This window comes from Pinus tabuliformis, chromosome 3_1, assembly GCF_031772625.1.
Source record: "Pinus tabuliformis cultivar Carrire ecotype Pingquan chromosome 3_1, CPIR1, whole genome shotgun sequence".
NCBI lineage: Eukaryota > Viridiplantae > Streptophyta > Pinopsida > Pinales > Pinaceae > Pinus > Pinus tabuliformis.
The window spans coordinates 32891697-32907177 of record NC_142301.1 but is presented as its reverse complement, the minus strand read 5'-3'; positions in this window follow the sequence as shown (position 1 = coordinate 32907177).

Here is a 15481-nt window from a genome sequence, read left to right as displayed (position 1 = left end):
CAAGGAGAACTTGAAAATGAGCTGACAGCAAAACTAATCTATTGCCTAAAAATCGAACTACAAAATGACTACAACAAGACTATGAAATGACTAACTACTAGCTACAAAATGACTAAACACTAGCTAACCCAAATGAGGCCCTAAGCCTTCTTATTTATACAAATTGAGGACCCCAACAGTCCTCCTAAAATTTAGGGACTTGGCTGCCCAAAACTTGTAGTTAACAGCAGTCCTACTTGACTTGCTTGGCTGCCCTTGTGCTAATTGATTCGGTGGCCCTTGAACTTCGAGCTGATGGTGGAGAATTCGAGGTAAGGGCCCATAAATGAAGGGGACACCTTCCTACAAATCCTCTCCCTTGTTCTCCCACGAATTTGGCTGCCAAGTGCTCATTAAGACCTTCAATTTTGTCTCCAAGTTGACCAAAAAGGCTACACAAAGCACCCATTAGACTTGTTGGCATAATGACTAACCAAATTCACTCTATTAGCATAAATATAATCAAAAACATGCAATAAAATAATGAGAATGGTGGATTAAGTCAAATTAGGAGGTTGAATGAGCCCAAATAATTATCCATTTTTGGGCTCATCATCAATCACTGGGGTTTTTGTTGACTGATTGGAGGTGGAGTGAATTTCAGCCTGTTTTTTAGCCAAGGTTTGATCAACTATCTTTTTTATAGATTTGACTGTATCCTTTTCTCAATCCTTACTTTTGCTTCCCCCATTATGTGACCGTTGCTCTGATTTCTCTAACTCCCTATTATACTTCTCTTAGGACTCTGCTTTGGAATCATCTTTAGAATTTTCTTTGGAACTCCATTCTAGGCTTACGCTAAGAGTTGGCTCCCTTATTGGTTCAATCAATAATTGGTCCAATGGGACCTTTAACAATCTCCTTTCTCTGTATTCATGAAAGGCTTCAAGCTCTTCTGCATCAAAAAGTAGTGATGACATGTGCTTTACCTCCATGAATGTCTCTTTCTATAGGAAGATGTCATCAAATGCATCTTCCTCCTGACTCAATACCTTCACCTTCACCATGGTAGTGAAGTCTTTGGCAGTGCCATTTGGATCATACTACCTGTTAGGTTCCTATACCAATAGGAGTCATAATTTTGAACGACTAAGGTTAAAACTTGTAATATTGTACATACCTTTTCTTTCTGCAAATGTTTTCCATATTAAAAATTTAAAAAATGTAAAGAGGGTATGTCCTAAAAGAAATATCAAAGGACAAGAAGAATAAGAGAAGGTCAAAAAAATGAAAATATGTGAACCCCAAAAACAAAAAGAGACCATGAAAGTGTGCAAGTCTAAATGCCACTACTATTTACCTTTATGCATAATAATGATTGTGTGCTTATTCATGCCACAATCCATGGTAATCAAACTATTTAATCTTGGTTATTTCATGTTTTGAATTTCATGTTTATAGTTAGAGAATGAAATCTAACCAAACAGTTTAATCTTGGCAGATCATTAGATAGGTAGAGAAAATAAAAGGAGCTCATCAGTTTAATCTAAGCCCTTGGATGATATAGGGTTAGAATTAGATAGATTTCTTTTCAAATGAAAAATGGAAGATAAGGGTTTGCTAGTCTATATGCACCCAAACAAATGAAGAAAAAATGGTAGGGTCAGTAATGGGTAAGTAGAAGAAAGTTTGTTGAAGTATAAAGTTGATTGGATCAAAACAAATGCATCATGCTTAGACACATATTTCTATATGTATGATCAATTATGGAAGCAAAAACAAAGGTTTTCAAATTAATATGATTAAATCCCCCTCATTCATTTTTCCCCTTACTTACTAATTTCCTATCCACAAGTATGTTCTAGTACTTTAAATCCTTCAAGTCAAAGAGGCTTAGAGCATTTCTCTGACTTTTGGTGGGACCGGACCCTCGGCTTCATGACTTATAGACATCAAGTGTTAGAATTCCCTTCATAAAATTCATTTCCCTAATAGAACCCCTTTTCCTAAGGATAAACTTCATTTGCCTAGGAAAATTAAATAAACCCCATGTAAATCCTATTTCATTCAAAAAACCCACAAAAGTGTTTTATCCTAAGTATCTAATGTATGTGAATAAAATGCATAAATTTTACATTATGCTAGGGGTATTCTCACTCCGCTCATTTCATATTAATTTTTAAATTTATTATATAAATCCCCATATACCTTTTCTTGTATATTAATTAAATCCCCTAAATAAATATCCCAACCCTTAGTTTTAATATAAACTATACCATTTACCCCATATCCCGACAAAACAGATAAATCCCGTCATTAAACCTTACCCAATTGGTTAAATCCGTGATTAAGTCTTAATTAACCCCAAACCTCCGAAGTTTAAAGCACTGCCCCCCCCGAAACCCATGCTCTTATCACCTGCGCACCTTCTTCACCTGACTACCATCTGATCACCATCACCCTCATCCTACGGTCCACAACCATATCGGTTGCTCCTGACGGCTGACCTTTACCCGCCCAATAAAGCGGTTTTTCCCCGAACCCTAAATGCTATGTGTTGAGCACTGGAGTAGATTGGGTGACCCCTCCTAAATACCACCTCCTCCACAAAACCAGTGTGATGGCTTGGGAAACCGCCTCCTTGTTGAACCTGATAAACTGCCCACTGTTCATTCATAAAATTGCCCGCCAAAAAGTGACCATTGCTTAATAAAAAGGCCAAGAAGCCCTTTTTCATCTTTTTTCGCTCAAGATCTTTGAAAACCTCTGCAAACTAGTGCGACACCTGCAAAACTGAAAAATACCAATTAACCCCATTTCAGTCCTCAAAGAAGCTGTGAAGACCACCTTCAAAGCTCTCATAGCCCTTTCAACCTTCCGCCGTCATCCAAAACACCAGTTTGAAGTCAATTCACCTAAACTATAGGTATTTGTGAACAAATTACCAGTCACCCTTCAAACTTGAAAACATTCTGTACTTAAAGGTATTTTAATTAAGTAAAATTAATTGGAATTACTTTAAATTCAAACCACATACCCAAATCCTTCTTAAAACTGCCAAGTTCCATCAAAACCTCTAATACAACCATACACAATCAAATTAAAATCCACAAGAACTAAATTATGGTTGCCCCTATCGACATGGATTTCAGACCTATCATAACTCCCCATCTGGACCTAGACCACCTTCCCCTGGCAGACAAGGCATTCCAAATCAGAGATACAAGTGCATATGAGGTCTTGCTCAAACTTCATTGTTTGAGTAGGGATAGATATTTCAACCATTCTCATGACATTGGTCTTTGGGAATCCAATTTTCCCAAATACAGATTTCCTCAAGTACATGTTTTTCCTGAAATTGTCCATATGTGCCATGCCTATGACATTCCCAGCCAGAGAGCTATAATGTCCCCTAATCAGAAAATCATGTTTACCATCACATCTGAATCAATCAATGAGATGTTATAGCGCTAACCATGTCCAAACCTAACCCCGCTCTCAATTGGAGATTTGTTAGATGTTAGGCCCCTATACTACTAGTGTAACCCCTTATTGTTATTAGTAAAAACCCCTAATTATATTTTTGTGCCCATGTAGTCCCCATAGATGCCCACTATTGTTATTATTGTGCCCCATAGAAGCCCACTATTGTTATTATTGTACCCTTACATTATTATTGTTATGTCGGCTCTGATTATATTATCACCCCTTAAACTCCTATATATAGAAAGGGGGTCTTGTCATTTGTATCATCGAAGAATTGTTCATTTTTGTAATGTAAAGGAGGTTGCCCCCTCGAAGAGGCTGAATTATAAGGCGCTGATCTATATTTTCTATATTTTTGTGAGCTGGTTTCATAACATTTGGTATCGAAGCTTTGGATTCTAGGGTTTCGTTGCTCCAAACATGCCATCATGTAATTTTCGCTATAAATTTTTTTCTGCGCCATTTCAGACACTAAAACAAAAACCCATTTGAGAAGAAATCATGTTGAAGCTCGGGTCCAAATTTTAGAGCTTGTCTCACTATATTATTGGAAATATGTTCTAAGGAAGTTAAGGTTTTTGCAAGCTCCATAATTTAAGATAAAACATGGCATCATTGAATTTTCACTATAACTATTTAACTTTGACGTTTTAGAAGCTAAGGAAAAAACCCATTTGAGAAGAAATCGGTCTTAACCTTTGCTCCGAATTTCAGATCATGTCTCGCTATATTTTCGGAGATATAGTCTGAGGAAGTTAGGATTTTTGTAGACCCCCGAATTACATTCCAAACAGGCCACCTTGGGGAAATTGTCATAACTTTCTCTCTAAGCATCAGATTGAAATTTCGTAAGAAGTTATAGAAAGAGGACAGACTGTAGTTTTTTGTATGTATTTTTCAGATCCGAAGGTCAAAACAATGACACGTGCCAAGTCATACAAGTTCACTATTTTGAAAAGGTGTATAATCAGGTCATCTTGGGAGATTGTGCATAACTCTTTCTTGGAGAATCTAGTTTTGATCAGACTGGTGGCATTGGAAAGAGGACACAGAGGGCTACTGTAGGTCAGAATTTCAGAACTAGAAGAACCGCAATTACAGAGTTATAGTCATTTCAAGATCGAGCTCCTAAAATCAAGAAAAAGCAATATGAGGAAGTTTAATGGCAAGGATCTGGTAAATTGGATACTTCAGATGGAGCAATATTTTGATCTACATGGTGTACCATTGTTACAAAAGGTATGTATTGCATCTTCATATTTAGAACCAGATCAATTTTTATGGTATAAATGGCTTTGTTCTCGTAAACAACTTGTTACGTGGTCAATTTTCATGGAGGAAATGATAACACATTATGAGGATACAAAGAGCAACACCTTCTTTATAGCAACACCACAACAATTGGAAAGAGTAAAAGGGCTTTGTTACATAGTGGAAAGTAAAATTATGGAAACAAGAAATTCTACCCCTCACAACTATAAAGATGGAAGTTTCTTTCTCCTAGCCTTCCGCAACCTACAAGGGTTACACCATAGCAATTGGAAGAAAAAAGAGAAAAAGGGCTTTGTTACAATTGTGATAGCAAATGCACTAAAAGTCATAAGTGTGCTGAGAAGAAATTATTTTACATAGAATATGAAGAGGAGGAAGAAAATGATCAAAAAAAGTCAAAAGAAGAGGATATACACCAGGACCCAACCCTAGAGAAAGAAGAAATGAATCAGACCATATCTTGTATTGCAATGGCAGGAATTACCACTCCTCAAAATCTCAAGATAGAAGGACATATCAAGAAGAAAAAGGTTCAAGAAGTGAAATATCACATCGAGAAAGAAGAAATGAATCCAACCATATCTTGTAATACATTGGCCAGAATTACCACTCCTTAAACTATCAATATGGAAGGCCATATCAAGAAGAAAAAATTTCAAGAAGTGAAAGGTCACATTGAGCATCGAGAAATGAATCCGACCATATCTTGTAAAGCATTAGAAGAAATTACCACTCCCCAAACTCTCAAGATAGAAGGACATATCAAGAAGAAGAAGGTTCAAACAGTTAAATATCAGGAAGAAAAGTATCAAGAAACATCAAAAGAAAAGGATACTCACCAAGAACCAACCCCAGAGAAAGAAGAAATGAATCCGACCATATCTTGTAATGCATTCAACGGAATTACCACTCCTCAAACTATGAAGATAGAAGGACATATCAAGAAGAAAAAGGTAATAGTGTTGATTGATTCAGGTAGTACCCATAATTTTATTAATTGTAAGATAGCCAAGGACTTGAATTGCTTCCTAGATCCAGCACCAGAGTGTCAAGTGATGGTTGTAAGTGGAAGAACCATAAATTGCTCTGGAAGGCACCATAATATCAAGCTATCCATGGGAGAATATTATTGAATAGCCAAATGTTTTCCGTTCCAATGGGTGGTGTTGATGTTGTACCAGGAGTCCAATGGCTACAATCCTTGGGTACAACAGCTTTTAATTTTCAAGAACTTATTATGAAATTTTCTTCGGAAGGAAAGGAAGTTGAATTAAGGGGTATCACAGGGAAACCAGGGAAGATAATCAACTCTGACTGAATGACAAAGCTTTTAAATAAAGAACAACGAGGCGTAATTGCACAATTATGTTTGCTAACTGTCCGCACATCGAAATCATCTATTTCTCCAGATCTCCTAAAAGTCTTGGACAATCATTCCAAGGTATTTGAGACTCTCAAAGGTCTCCCATGTATTCGTGATCATGATCATGCTATTCATTTTATTCCAGGATGTGTTCCTCCAAACGTCAAGCCTTATAGATATCCATATGCCTAAAGGAGTGAAATTGAACATATGGTTGCGGAAATGCTATAGGTTGGTACAATTATCCAACCAATTTAATAAACAAAGGAAGGTATGAATGGAAGAATGGCGAAGCATGGTGGGAACTCATTCAAAAGTTTCCAAATATCCCAGTTCCAACAATATTGCTAGAACTTGATAGGGAAGGAAAAATCATATTGGAACCTGAAGCATTTACAGAACTGAGGAGTCGACAGCTACGAAATTTATCAATTTCAAAGCATCTCATCAAGTGGAAGAACTTACCTATTGAAGATTTCACATGGAAGGACAAGAATTTTATACAGAAGCATCAAGAACTACTAAAACATTGAGGACAACACTTTTTGAAGGAGAGGGGCATGTTAGGCCCCTATACTACTAGTGTAACCCCTTATTGTTATTAGTACAACCCCCTTATCATATTTTTGTACCCATGTAGTCCCCATAGATGCCCACTATTGTTATTAATGTGTCCCATAGAAGCCCACTATTTTTATTATTGTGCCCTTACATTATTATTGTTATGTCGGCTCTGATTATATTATGACCCCTTAGACTCCTATATATAGAAGGAGGTCTTGTCATTTGTATCATTAAAGAATTGTTCATTTGTGTAATGTAAAGGAGGTTGCCCCCTCGAAGAGGCTGAATTATAAGGCACTGATCTATCTTTTCTATCTTTTTTTGAGTTGGTTTCATAACATTAGACCAGTACACCAAGTTGAGTCCATCTAAACTGGCCCAATTGTTTCAAACTTTCATTGTTGAAGACAAACACATACCTAAAGATGCCCCTCCATATGTTTTTGCCATTTTCTCTAAAAGGGGCAAGCACATTGTGACTATGATATCATGTATTTTGGGCTTCACCACTGATGAATTTATTGATGACCTTATCCTAGCCTTCATGTCCATTTTCACCCTAGGAAAGCCTCCTGCTACTATATATAATTATGCCCAATTCATAGATGAAAGGATGCATGAACGGTTTACCAGAATGCATAATGAGAGAGTATTCAAAAACTCATCTGTATTGTACCACATGTTTCTATATTACCAGTCAGACAGATTTCCCTTTATCCTCCAAAAGCTTGATATGAGAGGCCAGCCCAAGTCTGTCATATTTTGGACACCACTTTTCCACAAGTATTCATCACCATACACTTATACAGACTTCATTGACTCTTTTTTCCATCCAGTCGTGACCATGCTGACAGGGAGCCCTCCACCTGGAATAAGCCAAGATATCAAAGCGTCCTCCAGTTATCCAAGAACAGTAAAGTGGGAGATTAGTACCTTTACCAAAACCACACAGAAATAAGAATCTATGGGTGCCAACTTGCCCCATACAAACTCCCCAAATACCTCCCCATGAGGTTATTTTCTCTAGAGTACTATAAACAAATAATGAATTCTGATGAAGTCAATTTGTATTGGCCAAGAAAAGAACTCAATTCAAAGTCAAAAATAAGTTAGGCCTTTTCATTTGCAACTCTAGAGAAGTAGGGCAAGAGGCAGATCTGATTCTGTAGTAGATGAAATTTCCAAACAGTTTCATGTGGAGATATGACCCTCAAGGGTTTATGACCAAACTTAGACAAAAGGTCAAATTAGGGCCTTACATTCATCATCCCATACCAGAAATTGAAAGATATGCAAATCAATCTGAGTGGTTGGAAAACACTCTTGTAGACAGGGATAGTACAAAGGTAGATGTTGAAAATACCTTGATTGATTTAGAGAGACAGCTTGATGAAAGCTCATTCCTGCAAGTACCACAACAAGAAGCAACCATGAGTACCCCTGTTGTTTTACAGACCCCTCAGAATGAGGAAAGGAATCCCAAGAGGAACAGGGAGGGAGCCTCCACTTCAGGCATGGACACCTCCAATGTGTAGTAGGAGGGAGCAAAAGGCCAAGGATCAATCCTGTTTCAGAACAGGAAGACACAGAAGGCTCAGTAGAGGTAACTAATACTGAGTTTGACATGAGCAGGCACACAACTCCATCTAGAGAAACTCAAGAGCCATCCACATCACAGACTCAAATGTTGGAAAGGTAGCTCAGTGTAGAAGTCTCCTCATTCAGTAGGCTTGCTGACAAAGACAAAGACATTAAAGACAAGTATAAAGAAATCAAAATGAGAAATGAGAAATTAAAGGCATAATCTTATGCACAGTATTTAAAGCTCACACCTACAAATCAAACCAGATTGATGTCAGCTTTTGACATCAAGGAGGGAAAGATGCAAATGTCCTTTGTAAAACCAACTGTACAACAGCTAAGGACATCGGCAGATTACAAGAAAATTGATTTTGAAGTATTGGCAAGAGATATTAATCCCATAGACCAAATTTAATTTCATAAACAGGCTAGAGAAAATATTTACTCCACCCACTAGTACATCAGACAATGTATTCTAGATTCTGGCCCTTGGTTTTGGGAAAAATCAGGCCTATTCATGAAGCCATGGAACCCATCATTCGATCCATCAACAACAATCATAACCTCAGCGCCAGTTTGGGTGAGATTGCCAAGTCTACCCTTGCATCTCTGGAATCTCTCCTCGCTAAAAGCCATTGGAAATGCAATTGGGGAATTTTACTACAGGTGCCCAGAAACAGAGGAATATGCTAGAACCACCTATGCACGCATTTGTGTGGAAATGGACTTCAGCGCCGGATTCCCAGCGGAAATAAACCTAACAAGTAAAGACTATGTGTGGAACCAGAAACTTGATTATGAAAGTGTCCTCTTCAGATGTTGATCTTGCTTTGAGATGGGCCATCTAGCCAAAAATTTCCCAAAAGCCTCTGAGAAAAATTCTGCTAGAAAAAACCACCACAGATCTACATGGTGGGAAGGAGCGCAAAAAGAACACTACACTGTCATCAAAGAAGAATACTCTAGAGAAAACTCTGAATCATAAGAAATCGGGCAAGAAAGAAACAACTCTCAGGACAAGCAAGGAGAAAGCCCTGCCCAACAACAAAAAAGTGAACTCGACAACCCTTCAAGCATCAACAGTTATGAGGATTCGAATGCCGCACAAAATAAATCTTCATTTAACGGCAAAACAGATCTCCTAGACCAAACTTCCTCTCTGACTACCTTCAAAAGGACGAACACAATAGATTGCGAAGCTAAGACACCAATGTCCCAAGAACCAGAAGAGGTGAAGGAGATGCAAGATAAAGGAAGTTGGAATACCGTAGAGAAAAAAAAGAAAGCTACAGCACCAATCTTGCCAAGAAAGACGAGGAGCCAGTTAATTAAAAACTAAGAAAATTATAGGTCCGATAGACCAATTTAGTCTCAGTGGACGTTAACCACCATCATCATCATCATCACAAAATGACTAGTTAGTTACTAAAAAACAACTAAAATTTGCATATAAATGACCATTTTTTAGTCAGTGACCAATAGTAGTTAATTTACAGTATCTTATAACGCGACCAAATTTTAGTCATTTTTAGCTTAGTCATTAATTGATTTCCTTAATTTTAACATCTAGTAGTATATTTAGTCATAAATGTGGTCATTAATATTTCATTGGTTTAGTAAATATATAACAAAATATATTACTATATGAATCCTTGAGAAAACCAATTAATGACCAAAGAAATATGACCAAAATGTTGGTTGTGTTATAAGATATTGTAATTTAGCTACTAATAGTCATTTATGAAAATTTTAGTCATAATTTAAAACCAATTAATGACCAAAAAAATATGACTAAATTTTAGTTGTGTTATACGATGTTGTAAATTAGCTACTAATAGTTGTATATATGCAAAATTTAGTCATCATTTAATAATGAAGTTTATCATTTGTAGTAGTCATTTATCCTTTTTTTGTATTTTCATATTCATTATATAAACGTTGATTTAGTAGTTTCTATTCATTTCATTTATTCATCTTCATCATTAATTAATATAAACTACTAATTTAGTAGTTTTATATTGATTTTATGTGTTTATTATTAATCACCATAAATTAATTAGTATAATTTTGAGACTAAATTTTAAGAAAATGTCATACAATGTGCATGTTTATCTAATATGATAACACAAAGTTACATATGTTAATTACAAGACTAAATAATATCAAGTGAAAATAAAAATAATTTCAACCATATAAATTTTATTATATAAAATATCAAGTATTACAATATGAGTTTCCAACTTAATATGGGTTGGACTACAATTTACACATGAAATATTGTTTCATCATTTCAAAACATTATCAATGTGTTGCCAAAGCATTGCAAGTAAATTCACCAAATCTGAAGGCTTGACCATTAGTCTCTATGAGCGTGTCTTATGCAAGATATTGGCTCTAAGGGTATCACTAGATAGATTCTCTTCTCTCTCTCATTTTGCATTTGTCACTCCAATGTTATTGTTCTCTTCTTTCTTCAATTGTTGCTTCTTACCATCAATATTGAGTTCCTCTCCTGAAAATGGAAGAAGATACAATGCAGAGTATATGACATGAATTCCAATGAATACTTGAATATAAAATAAAGTAGACTATAAAAGATTTATATGACATATACTTCAACATTTGATAGTGGCAACTATGTCGCTAGATGACTTGTATAAACAAAGAAAATAAAATGTCACCATAGAAAATGGAATTGGAGGGGGATTCATCATGCATGCAAGGATTTTTTGTGTGCACACATCATATTGCTCACTTCTAATTGTATAAAAAACAAAGAGTATGCACAATGACATGTAGTGACATGTGGGTGTCTATTTGACTCAATGATATACTTGATTTTTTAACCCATTCCAATCCTACCACAATGAAATTAAGAAAGACATGGACACAAGAAGGATTATCAATAAATAAAATTAGAGACTTTAGAATGCAACTCAATTGTACTTGAATGTAACGATTAGTATTTGCAGCTTCCTGGTCATCGATGAGCATCAAATCACAATGTGAAAAATTACTTGCATTATGATAATTTGGTTGCACCTACGCTAATCCTCTGTAGTAGTCCCTTGACATGCCTATAGATATAATTTTAGAAACAATCCTACTCCTGTGATTCTTCCCTATATGGATCATCTTTGTCCCCCCGTATTGATAGTTATTTTTCAAGGCAACACAATATAACTCTCCAATTGTATCATTTCCTTTCAAAAAAATTCTTGAGTATTTCCAGGTGGTTGTTGAACCAGTCTCTACTTAGGTCCATGAAATCCTTAATTTGTATCCATCACAAAAACCTCTTTTCGTAATAAAATTATAAATCCCACGTCTCCATTCCTCGTCCCCAACATACCAATTTTTTAAAGTGTATTACTTTATCATTTCTCCCTCGGTGCAATAGAGATCCACTACTATGGCATGGAGATAATTGGTGTCATAAAATGGTACAGTTCATCCTTCAATATATATCACAGAACTCCTCTCATCTACAAAAATAAGAGTCCTCTCAAAATTCCTGGTCTCCATCTCATTCATCCTGAAATAAGTGGATATTTATATAGGTGACAAAGTGTGCTTGGAGATTTAGTAGAAGGAGCTATCACTAAAAAAAATAAAAATAAAATGCAACATAATAGTTATCAGTGGGAGAAACAACCCTGCCAAGCTACTTCCTAACTAGATAAAGATACTCCTGAATTACCTCTTATAATGAACAAAAGATAACCTCAACTACCTATAGAGTCTACCTATGCATGGTAGCAATGAAAACACTATCAAAAACAACATCTACAACAACGTTGGTCAATCTCTTCTTCTAGTCAAGGGCATGCCCAACTTTTGAAAAGTATCAAGAAGGTCAGGTCCATCTCATCTAGGCTTCTCTTCTTCTTCTACTCTTTCTGTTTAGGTTCAGAATAATACCAAAGGCCTTCAAAATTGATGGGTGGGTAAAAGTTATCAGACCATTGAGTTCTTCCATTTTTAATCATTGTCTATAAGAATTGAATCTAAATTGCAAAAGTCATTCAGGTTCCTTCTTTTTAGCTGAAATTAACCTAAGCTTTGGAGAGTTGTAAGGTTTAATGGATCTAAGTATATTCTACTTAAAATATAGTAACATGGTTTAAAACTGTAGGCATTGATATTAGAATCTAAGGATGAAACATAAAAGGTTTTATGTTCATGATTACAAGAAATTTCAATTTCACGTAACAAAGTTTGAGGAAGGTCTAGCATTTGCATCCTACCAGAAAATTTCCTTGCATCACTTGAGCCCTTTTAATTTGGGCATGGTAGAGTCCATTACAAAAACAATCAACCACTAAAAAAAGGTGAAAAGAAAAAATAAAATTTCATGCATTCTGACCCTAGAAAAGTTAGGGAGGAGCGAACTGATCTGTACAATAAAGACATGCAAAATGCTTACTTGTCCATTGTATTTTGATGAATTTTTGGCCACAATCAAGATCTGCATTATCATAATCATTAAACCCTTTGTACAATAAGGACATACAAAATGCTTACTTGTGCATTGTCTTTTGATGAATTGTTGGCGCAATCAAGATCTGCATTATCATAATCATTAAACTCTCAACTCTAGATAAAATTTATGATTTGATCATATAAACCCTCAAAATTATTTACCCATAAGAACAAAAATCCGATCATATAAACCCTCAAAATTATTTACCCATAAGAACAAAAATCCTCTTTAGTAAAAATGCAGAACAATCCAAATTCATACCTATGTACAAATTATCAAAGTATCATAATCATTAAACCCTCATCTCTAAATAAAATTTATGCTTTGATCATATAAACCCTAGAAATTATTTACCCATAAGAACAAAAATCCTCTTTTGTAAAAAGGAAGAACATAGTCCAAATTCAAACAGTGTACAAATTACCAAAATATCCACGCCCAATGACCTTTCCCTTATCATAATATTTAAACCCTCAACTCTAGATAAAATTTATGCTTTGAATTTACCCATAAGAACAAAAATCCTCTCTAGTAAAAAGGAAGAACAAAGTCCAAATTCATACCCATGTACGAATTACCAAAATATCCACCCCCAATGACCTTGCCCTTATCATAATCATTAAACCCTCTACTCTAGATAAAATTTATGCTTTGATCATATAAACCCTTGAAAATTATTTACCCATACAAACAAAAATCCTCTTTGGTAAAAAGAAAGAACATAGTCCAAATTCATACCCATGTACAAATTACCAAAATTCTCTTGCTCCATCTAATGGTTGATGTTATCCTAAGGTGTCTCCCATGCAAACTCCATCTGGGTTCGAATCCCATGAAATCCCTAGATGCTCTCCTAAGGTGTTTCCCATGCAAACTCCATTTGGGTTCGAATCCCATGAAATGCAAACTCCATTTGGTTTTGAATCCCATGAAATCCATAGATCACGTTGATGGTCTTCCTTCTTCTAGAATTTCCACACAGATATAGACAAGGCTGAGAAAATACAGTGCTACAATGTGATGTTGTAATCTTTGAATATCTTATTTGAACCCAGTGCTAAATTGGAAATGAAAAAGAAAAGAAATATTTATAATAGAAAAAATAAAATAAATATTTATAATATAAAATAAAATATGTAAATTGCAATTGGGTTAAATAATTTATTTTTAGTAAGAATTTGTTATTTTTCATAAGATGCTAAATTAAAAAGAAGAAGAAGAAGTTAAAAATGATACTGGGATGAGTGTAAACATTTAAATATGACCTCAATTAATAATAAAAAGTTAAATTAATAAAATTAATAAAATTTGATTTGTTATATTTTGATTTTGTCATTAATTTGTGAATAGGCTTTGTTACAATACCATGGACCAATACCATGGATTATCAATACTACAAGTCCAAAAACCTAACTTATTTCACAACCAAAATATTTTACAACAATATGACAAGATTCTTAACCGTGGATATTCACCCCCACATTACGGTAGATATCATTAACTTGTAAAAAATAGCCTTTGTTACAATACCACGGGTCAATACCATGGATTATCAATACGACATGCCCAAAAAACATAAATTATTTCACAATCAAATATTTTATAACAATATGACAAAATTGTTGACCATGGATATTAACTTGTAAATCCACTTTGTTACAATACCATGGCTTATAAATGCCACATGTAAAAAAACCATAACTTATTTCATAGTAAAAATATTTTATTTTAATTTAATTTTACAACATTTTTTTAATTGAATCTAAAAGGGAAAATGTTACAATTTGAGATATATCTAAACCCTCTATCCTCATGACTACTAAAAATATTCCCATATAAATTAAATTAAGGTTTTAATAAAATTAAGCTAAGATGGATCTATGCTCGTTCTTTATATATATATATATATATATATATATATATATATATATATATATATATATATATATATATATATATATATAATCAACATAGATCCATCTTAGCTAAGGATCCAAGGGATGAGAGCAAGAAAATTGACTAATTATAATAGATTAAATATAGTGCATGATTTTTTTTAAAGTTTTTCATTATTTTATTTTCTTTGACATGATTGATCCAAAATATAGGTTTAATATTTTACAACCAATACCATGGGCCAATACCATGTCTTATCAATACTACAAGTCCAAAAACCATAACTTATTTCACAACTAAAATATTTTACAACAATATGACAAGATTCTTAACCGTGGATATTTACCCCCACATTATGGTAGATATTATTAACTTGTAAAAAATAGTCTTTGTTGCAATACCATGGGTCAATACCATGGATTATCAATACCACATACCCAAAAAACATAAATTATTTCACAATCAAAATACTTTATAACAATATCACATGCCCAAAAAACTTAAATTATTTCACAATCAAATATTTTATAACAATATGACAAGGTTGTTAACCATGGATATTCATGCTCACTTTACCATGGATATTAACTTGTAAATCCGCTTTGTTACAATACCATGGCTTATCAATACCACATGCCAAAAAACTATAACTTATTTCATAGTAAAAATATTTTAATTTAATTTAATTTTACAACATTTTTTAACTGAATCTAAAAGGGAAAATGTTACAATTTAAGATATATCTAAACCCTCTATCCTCATGACTACTAAAAATATTCCAATATAAATTAAAATAAGGTTTTAATAAAATTAAGCTAAGATGGATCTATGCAGGTTGTTTTTATATATATATATAT